The sequence below is a fragment of the Pleurodeles waltl genome, chromosome 7, assembly GCF_031143425.1.
Source record: "Pleurodeles waltl isolate 20211129_DDA chromosome 7, aPleWal1.hap1.20221129, whole genome shotgun sequence".
Taxonomy (NCBI): domain Eukaryota; kingdom Metazoa; phylum Chordata; class Amphibia; order Caudata; family Salamandridae; genus Pleurodeles; species Pleurodeles waltl.
Genome location: NC_090446.1, coordinates 927338183 through 927348328, shown reverse-complemented (window position 1 = coordinate 927348328; position 10146 = coordinate 927338183).

Sequence of the window (10146 nt, the reverse complement as noted above, 5' to 3'; positions counted from 1 at the left end):
CCTACCCCCCACCAGGTCAGAGTTTACCCTCTGAACCTGGTCATCCAACCCAGAGTCACCACCATGCGGTTGAACCATTGCCTGGCACACCAGGACTTCTAGGTGGGCACACTTACCCCCCTTAAGGGACACACCATCCCCAAGGGCCACACAAGAGTCTGGCTGGTGCAGGTCTCCTGACCTCTGCCCATCTGACAGAGTCTGGATTCCCCCCAACCCAGAAATGGTCTCACCAAGGTCATTCCTGGAGGGCTCTGCTCTCAGAGCTCACCCCTGACCCTCTAGGTTCTCCACTGGGGTCCGCAACCCCCTCTCAACCCTCTGTCTGGACTTCTGTACCCCCTCACTGGGAGTGGTACTGCCAGACACCGGAACTGGTGGGATGCTGGCTGCAGCCACCCCCCCCCAAGTTCTCCTGACACTGTGGGGTCTCCCTCAACAGATGGCCCTACGGTACAGGCTAGGCTTCCCCCTTGGAGTTCCCTCAGGGAACCCTCCAGGACCTGGGACCAGATCTCGGGCACCTTGGGCCTCAACTCATCCCCATTCCCGCTCCTCTGAAACTGGACATGGTGTCCCTCACCCATCCCACTACACTGGGACCTACCTGGGACACTACAATCCTTCCCTACCTCACCTGGCTGGGAAATACCTAGACCACTCCTCTCAGGAGCACCCCTAAATGCCTCTTCAGACTCTCTGGTACTCACCCAGAAGTCTGCCTCCATTGTAAGCTCCCTGGGGCCAGAGAACTCACACTCCACCTGGTGTTGGCGTAGCTCTAGAAAATAAGGACTAGACATGTGCTCTCCAGCAATTACATCACTCAGCCCCTCGCATGAATTAACCAAAGTACCCTTCACCCAACCATCCAGTGACTCTACTTTGAAAAAGCACCCCACATCACCCTCCGGAGACTGGTGAGACAGTACCTGACGGTCCCTGACACTCAACCCACACTCTTCTGGATGTCTTCACACTCCATAACCAGGACTTCTACCTGGGGGAACCACTCTCCCTGTCACTCTCACTTAGAGTCAGTAGAGTTTCCATCCCACCAGTAGGAATATGATTCCCCATGCCAGTTCCCCATTCCACCTCAGGGACCCTGTGCATCACTGGAGCTACTGCATACCCCTGAACCTCCTGGCATGTGTTAACTCCCTCCTTCAAGTAGGGCACCACATCTCTGGGCATGTGCACTTCTTCAGCAGCACTGGATATGAAATTGTTGCTGCCACCATTCCAGCTGGACTCAGCCCTCCTGACTGCCAGCTCTTCCAGTTTTAGCTCATAAGCCAAAATCATCCTTTTTATCTCTAAGTCTCTTTTCCACTCGTCGAACTCCCTTTGCATCCTCAACTTTTCTGCCTCCAACTGGCGAGCCCTTTCTGCCTGTCTGTCCTGCACATATTTAGGAGTCAGACCCTTAGAGGACCTACTGCTACCACTCCTGGAGACCCTCCCCCCAGGTGTAACAGGTACCTCTACTACACCACTGTGTAGACTCTGCACTTCCCCATCCATGTCTTCTGTGTGCCCCCCAGCTTCTTTAGCTGTCACCCAGACCCTCAGTGCCTCTTGCAGCTCCCCCTTCCTGGCGGAGCTCTTAACGGGACAGGCAAGATCTTCAAAGAACTGTTTCAATTGAGCAACTGAGTACCTCTTCAGTTTCCCCAATTCAAACACAGCTCCAGCTGTTGCATCTCCAGATTGAGACATGATGGCAACAAGTGCAAAGTTCCAACGGCAGAAAACAAGTTCCCAATGAAGTGAAAAGAATCAGTCAAGGGATCAGCAAAATCATGGAAGTAGAACAAAAAGGAGTATTTAAGAGAAAAATGAAATATCACCAAACAAGTAGTATGTGGTTACGTAGTGGTCTGAGATCACAACAGTAGTGTTCACTTAAGCACTATATGTCAAGTACAAATACAAGTCCAAATCCCAACCGCTGATCACCAATGTTAGAAATGGGGTCTTTGGTTGACCGTCAGGTTACCCCCTGTTCAAGCAAGGACCCTCACTCTAGTCATGGTAAAAGAGAATCACCCTCAACTAATGCCTGCTTACCCCCTTGGTAGCTTGGCAGAGTAGTAGGCTTAACTTCCGAGTGCTAGGTGTAAAATATTTGCACCAACACACACAGTAACTTAATGAAAACACTACAAAATTACACAACACCAGTTTAGAAAAATAGGAAATATTTATCTAAACAAAACAAGACCAAAACGACAAACATCCGATATACTCAAGTCAAGTTATGAATTTTTAAAGATTAAACTAAAAAATAGCACTTAGAAACACAAAATGCTTCGATGAGGTGTTAAGACGGCGTCGTGACGGAGTCGTTCCCAACAAGCCGACACCAGCGGTGCCGGACACGGAGTCGCGTAGACCCCCAAGTACAGTAGGTTTGGTGAAGAGTGAAAACAAGTAGATGCGCTAAGTCGGGGATCGCGGCGTCGGTGCGAAACTTTGAATCCGCGCACTTTGAGCGGCGTCGGTCACGATGTGGTGCGGCGACTTCCACGGAGTCGCGGACTTCAGCAGGGCTGCAGCAGCGTCGGGCCTGCAAAGAGCGTCGCGTTCCAGCGAAGGTCACGGTGTCGGGTGCAGGCGGCATCACCAGATTCGGCAGCGGCGTCGGTCCGAAGTCATCCGAAGTTGATTTCCTTGGATTTCCACCAGCTTTCCTTTCAAGGGCCCAGGGACTGGATAGGGCACCACATATCAAAGCAGGAGTCTCTCCAGAGACTCCAGGTGCTGACAGAGAGAAGTCTTTGCTGTCCCTGAGACTTCAAACAACAGGAGGCAAGCTCTAAATCAAGCCCTTGTAGATTTCTTCACAAGATGGAAGGCACACAAAGTCCTCTTACTCTGGCAGAAGCAGCAACTGCAGGATAGCTCCACAAAGCACAGTCACAGGCAGGGCAGCACTTCTCAGCTCTTCAGCTCTTCTCCAGGCAGAAGTTCCTCTTGATGTCCAGAAGTGATCTAAAGTCTGTGGTTTTGGGTGCCCTTCTTATACCCAATTTCTCCTTTGAAGTAGGCCTACTTCAAAGTAAAGTGTCTTTTGAATGTGAAATCCTGCCTTTCCCAGGCCAGGCCCCAGACACTCACCAGGGGGTCGGAGACAGCATTGTGTGAGGACAGGCACAGCCCTTTCAGGTGTAAGTGACCACTCCTCCCCTCCCTCCTAGCACAGATGGCTCATCAGGAAATGCAGACTACACCCCAGCTCCTTTTATGTCACTGTCTAGTGTGAGGTGCAACCAGCCAACTGTCAAACTGACCCAGACAGGGAATCCACAAACGGGCAGACTCACAGAAATGGTATAGGCAGGAAAATGCTCACTTTCTAAAAGTGGCATTTTCAAATACACAATTCTAAAATCAACTTGCTAAAAGATGTATTTTTAAATTGTGAGCTCAGAGACCCCAAACCCCACATGTCCATCTGCTCCCAAAGGGAATCTACACTTTAATCAGATTTAAAGGTAGCCCACATGTTAACCTATGAAAGGGATAGGCCTTGCAACAGTGAAAAACGAATTTAGCAATATTTTACTGTCAGGACATATAAAACACATTACTATATGTCCTTCCTGAACCATACACTGCACCCTTCCCTTAGGGCTACCTAGGGCCTACCTTAGAGGTGCCTTACATGTAAGAAAAGGGAAGGTTTAGGCCTGGCAAGTGGATACACATGCCAAGTCGAATTTACAGTTAAAACTGCACACACAGACACTGCAATGGCAGGTCTGAGACATGATTACTGAGCTACTTATGTGAGCGGCACAACCAGTACTGCAGGCCCACTAGTAGCATTTGATTTACAGGCCCTGGTACCTCTAGTGCACTTTACTAGAGACCTACTAGTAAATCAAATATGCCAATCATGGATAAACCAATTACATACAATTTACACAGAGACATTTGCACTTTAGCACTGGTTAGCAGTGGTAAGGTGCTCAGAGTTCAAAAGCCAACAGCAACAGGTCAGAAAAAATAGGAGGCAGGAGGAAAAAAGACTGGGGATGACCCTGCAAAAAGGGCCGTTTCCAACAATCACCATGCAGTACTTCCAGTGTGACACAGGTAACAGAATGGCACTGCTTCTCACATCTCATACTACTGTAGGACATAGCATTATTCTGCCTTTTTACCTCTGTGTATGGACCCTGACATGTCACTTTGCATTTCCATTTCACAGATCTGGGTTCCACTTTGTGCCCTCTGCTATGTTTACTGCTGCCCAACAACTGTGGAACATTGGTATGTGAACATGAACATTGACATCGCTATATTTCTGAGAGGTTGCAATAACACATTTGTGAAAGTACAGACTGACTCCAGATTGATTTGTGATTCAATGGTGTTTATTTCTGTGCTAATAAGTGGAGGGGGCTATGCAAGGGTCTGGGGTGATGGTGGAGGAATGTCCATGTTAGAGTTCAGTCTCTTGGTCTCACAGGTGCATTGTCCAAGGGGGCATAGGAAGTGGAGTGATGGCAGGTCAAAGTTGCCACGGTGACAAAGTGGGACAAAAGAGTGACAATCAGGAGAGTCTTATTTCCTGGTGGGTGTCTTGGCAATGTTCTCTGTCTTGTTCCTGGATCTCAGGGACCGTTTGCGGGATGGTTCTCCTTCTGCAGGGGGTGGGGTTCTGGTGGCCTGTTGGTCCTCTGGCGAGTCCTCCTGTCTACTATCGCCAGCGAAGGTGAAAGGCTGTTCATCATTCAGGCTAGTGTCAGGGGCCCGTTTGTATGCCACTGTGCACCTCATGGTGTTGGCTAGGTGTGCCAGCACCCCTGCAATGGTGACCAGGGTGGTGTTGATGGACTTCAAGTCCTCCCTGATCCCCAGGTAGTGTTCCTACTGCAGCTGCTGGGTCTCCTGAAACTTGGCCATAACCATGCCCATGGTCTCCTGGGAATGATGGTATGCTCCCATGATGTTGGAGAGTGCCTCGTGGAGAGTGGGTTCCCTGGGCCTGTCCTCCCCCTGTCGCACAGCAGTCCTCCCAGCTTCCCTGTTATCCTGTGCCTCTGTCCCCTGAACCGTGTGCCCACTGCAACTGACCCCAGGTCCCTGATTGTTTTGGGTTGGTGGGTTTGCCTGGGGTCCCTGTAGTGGTGGACACACTGCTGATTGACGTGTCCTGGGGACAGAGGGATGGGCCTGCTGGGTGGGTGTTGTGGTGGTGTCTCCTGGGGGGGGAGGCTCTGTGGTGGTTTGTGACAGTCGCAGGGGAACCGACTATCCAGAGGTGCCTGATGGGCCGGGCTGGTCATCCAGATCCAGGCGTGCAGAGCTGCTGTCATCACTCTGGGCCTCTTCTGGGGGGGGGGCTGGATATGTCTGGCACCTCTGTCCGGTGACATTGGGTATGGGTCCTGTTGGGGTGTAAATGCATAGTTATTGTATCTGTGTGTGCCATCTTGTGCATTGGGTGAGTTACCCTCTGCTCCTGTGCTTGCATAGTTGTGTTTGCCATTGTGTGATTAGTGTTTTGGGGTCTGTGTGGGTATCTGTACTGGACATGCTTTGGTGATGGGTGTCCATGCTTTGGTGTTGCATGCAGGGCTTGGTATTGGGATGGCTGGGTTGTGATAGTGGGGCATATGGGAGGTGTTGGAGTGATGGGGTGAGGGTGAGGGTATGTGATGGCATGCAGGTAGGGGGGGGAAAAGTAGTAAAGATTTGACTTATCAGAGTCCAGTCCTCCTGCTACTCCTGCAAGGCCCTCAGGATGCAGTATTGCCAAGACTTGCTCCTCCCATGTTGTTAATCGTGGGGGAGAAGGTGGGGGTCCACCGCCAGTCCTCTGTACAGCAATCTGGTGTCTGGATACCACGGAACGCACCTTCCCCCGTAGGTCATTCCACCTCTTCCTGATGTCATCCCGTGTTCTGGGGTGCTGTCCCACTGAGTTGCCCTGTCAACAATTCTTCCCCATAGCTCCATCTTCCTTGCAATGGAGGTGTGCTGCACCTGTGACCTGACTAGCTGTGGCTCTACCCGGATGATTTCCTCCACCATGACCCTGAGCTCCTCCTCTGAAAACCTGGGGTGTCTTTGAGGTGCCATGATGTGGTATAGGTGATGTATGTTGTGCTGGGTGAAATGTTGTGTTGGGGTGTGTTGTTTGAGGTGCATGGATGTTGTATGAGTGATGGTGTGGTGTGCTTGTGGATGCTGGTGTAGTGTTTGCTATTCTCTCTCTCTGCTTCTTCTCAAAAATGTCATTGTAAGGGTTTGTGGGTAATGTGGGTGGGTGTTTTATAGTGTTGTGGGTGTGTGGGTGTGTTGGTGTGGTGTGTGTATGTGTGTCAGGTCTGTGTATTTCGATTTGTCCAATGTGGTTGTGTTTTGTAAATGTGTGTGTATTTTGAGCGCAGCGGTGTGTACCGCCAATGGATTACCGCTGTTGAAAGACCGCCGCGTTTATTCGTGGGTCGTGATAGTGTGGGCGTATTCTTGTTGGCATGACAGTGTGGGTTTTCCTTTCGCCAGTTTATCACTGACCTTTGGTGTGGCGGACTTGTGTGGGTGTTTGTATTGTGGCAGATTACAAGATGTGGGTCGTAATAGCTGTAGCGGATTTCCGCCGCGGCCACGGAATGTTGGCGGCCTTCAGCACGGCGGTAAGCGGGATTTACCACCAGGGTTGTAATGAGGGCCTCAATGTTCTGTCTTTTTAGGAATAATAAAGATATTTTAATTTTTCTGAATTTACATAAGTAATTACTTATAGGGGATTTCAGTCAGCTCTCATCATACATTGGTCTGTTGTTGTGCCATTCACATTTTATTTCTGCCCACCACAGCATAGAGCATCTGTAATTGGTCAGCCCACTTCAGTCAATGGCTAACCTCACTGTGAGTGATGGCATTCAGTTCTTTCATAAGGAGTACATCTAACCAAAAAGTAGGTCGCTTAATGTTGGGTGATACTATTGTACTGTTTGCTGAGACCATTAAATAGTTTTGATTTTAGGCAATTGTTTTCACAATTGAGAGGGACCAGCAGTTTACCCAACTATAACATTTTACAAAGCAATAACGAAACAAAAAATAAGCATTGACAGAGTCGTAAATCTGACTGCCAGTGCCAGGCATATTGACTTTGACAATGCTTGTTAAATTTTGCAGTATAGCCTCTAGTAACGCCCCTGTCAGCTTTAACTTTCTATCATTTTAGTTTTATTAGGGAATATTGCTATAAGTAAAGAAATATGGTTCTTCCTGTTCTTGGCTCGAAATGCTTAGACAGGAATATGTTGTGAAATACTCTGGCCTCTCGACCTTGCTGACACAAGGCTGGAGGCAGCACAGAGTTTACCTGGATTCATTCTGAGTCAAGAAAAAACAATCCTATGGAGAACCATTAGGATGCAACCAATGCTAGCTGTAAATATGACGCGCCAAGCACGAAGCAATTATGAGGCCTTAATAACGAGAAAGAAAATGCAATTCCAGGAAAATGTGTCTCCACGCAGAAGTGCTGAACACCAATACAATAAATAAATGCAAACACTCCTGGGGCAGTGGCAGAGTAAGTAAGCATGGAAAATCTGAAAACCACATAGGAATGGTGAGCAAAGTGCAGTTAAAAATGTATGTGCCACAGGAGCTATCCTTTGGTGTATATATCTTCAAATTAAATGTTTGTGTGAGACATACTCTGTATAAAGTATTAGCTCTGAATAGTCCCATGCCGTTCTGGTAGGTCAAATAGAGAAGACAATGCCATGCTTCTGTCCTCATAAGAAACTATCCCTGCAAAAAAGGTTGATCTTTTGTTGTTATGGTGACTCCATGATAGGCATTTTGTTGCCTTGGTATTACATATCTGATTAGGGGGTACCATGCACAGTAGTCAGTCCCACTTTAAGTGCAGATAGTACTTTATTGTGTATTGAGTACTGTTATGAGCATAGTGAATTGATCTAATTTCATGCAAATAGCGGTTGCCTTCTTCCCTATGATTGGTAGTGGAAGTGGCCTTACTGCATACTTTCAAGTAAAGCTTTGAGATGGCAGACAACTAAGACTGCCACCTACTGATTACACCAGTATGAGTTCAGCATGTCACACATCAGCTTTTTGGAAACATAGGACTGTAGTACATCAGAATTGTTCAAGCATGTGTCACCCTTAGTTGTAAGGAAATATAAGCATGTCATCCATTGTCATTCTGGCAACAAGAGACTATCGGTATTCTGCAAACATGCAAATGCCACAAATATGAAAATAGTAAACATGAGAAAGCAGCAATCCCTTATTCTGCAACTATGGAAATGCTACAGATCTATTAAACTGTGAAAAAAGAATTGTTAGGGCCTTCCTAGAAGAACATGGAGGAGTATTGGGATGACCAGGATCATAGGGAACAGAAAAAGAGGCTGCTGTGGTGTGTGATCAGTCAGGTTCCTTACTTCCTTTCTCAATTATAACTGATGCATTTTGCCCCTAAGCTTGATCTCCAACCCTTTTTGAGTTACTTACTTTACCATGTTTCCGTCCCTTCCTCTCAGCCAGCTAATTTCATTGGTAGAGGAGTTGTACTGCTCAGAAGTCACCCATACCTAACACCTACGAGTCCTGCCTCTGAACATGCCATATTTCTACCATACCTTCTTCCTAAGTTTGTTCTTATGCCTGCCCATTCACCAGTCTCTCCTCTATCTTACATTAACACCCTAACTCATCCATAGCCAAACCTAACCCTAGCCAAAGCTTCGGGTGAAAGTTTACCTTACCTAACACAATAACACTCACTCACTCCCTAACTTAGGAACCCACTGCAAGCATATAATAATATATATTTTGATGTGCTTGCAGTGGGTACCATTCATGTCTTTTCCTTATTTCCTTAGGCTACCCTTCTGCTCCCACTAAATGGCAGCCTGAGAAGAAGGACTTGCAGGACCCCAAGAAAAACACCGAGTGGGAGATGCCCTCTCGGTTGCTGATCCAAATTGAGGCCATTGTGGTGGCCTTCAGACAGGTGGTTGACCTGCAGGAAGAGAGGGAGGCAGCAGCAGCTCCAGCAACCTCCAAGCTGGCTGCTGAACACCACAGTCAGTCGAGCCACCTCACCCCTTCTACCCACAAGCAGCCAGTTACATTAAAACTCCCTCTCACACACTTTCATTGTTGCTCCTCCTCACAGTCCCCGAGGGCCTAGACACACTCAGGTGGCAGCAGGATGATTTTTTTCAATATTGTACTATTTGGAGGGGTATTAGTGAACAGTGTTTTTTTTATTGAGTGGGTGGGATCAGAAGGGAAGAGGCAGAAAAGGTTTGTGTTTTTAGGTTTTAGGAACGAGGTGTGTATATTGTGAGTGCTCTGAGTTGTTCTTAGTTACGGAACAAGGAAAGTAGGATTATGTGTTGTGTAAGCTTTAAGGAGGTAGGTGGACCAGTTGTAGGTGGTTATGTATAAAGATCTTTTATTTTTTAGATTCATGTTTTACTTTACTGAATAAAATCACTGGCAAACCAGGAAGTGCCACATACCTATCAACAAAGTCTGAGCCATAAACCTGGCCCATCACAAAGAACAAAGAATATCCATTCTCTCTCTACCTTAGCTAACATACCTGTCTTGAATGTGGGTGTTGGAGCCAGCACGTTCTTGGCTGAGGCAAGGCCCTAGCCAAGCAGAACCTACCACTCCCGTTAGGGGTGGGTGATTACACTCACCGTATAACCTGTGCTCACCCTTGCGGAGCTTGGCACAGCGCAGTCAAGCTTATCACAGGGTCAACGACTAAAGCATTGGCACAGCACTACCAGACAATAAATACACTGAGCATCACAAAAGAGACTTCGCACAAGGTGTATCCAAATAAAGGGCCTCATTATGAGTTTGGCGGTCTGACTGTTGGACCGCCAGACCCATGGGAGGAGACCGGCATGGAGCTAGCGGTCTCCCCCCGGCCCAATTACAAGGTTTCCACTAGGCTGATTGGCGGGAACCTCAGAATCAGGGGGTTTCTGCCAGTCAGCCCAATGAAGACCGTGGGGCAACATTGACCTCGGCTCCTCAGGGAGCCGAGGCCAATGTCATCCCACAGAGGGTGCCGAATTAGCAGACTGTGGACATTCTGAGGATGCTGGGCAGGGGGAA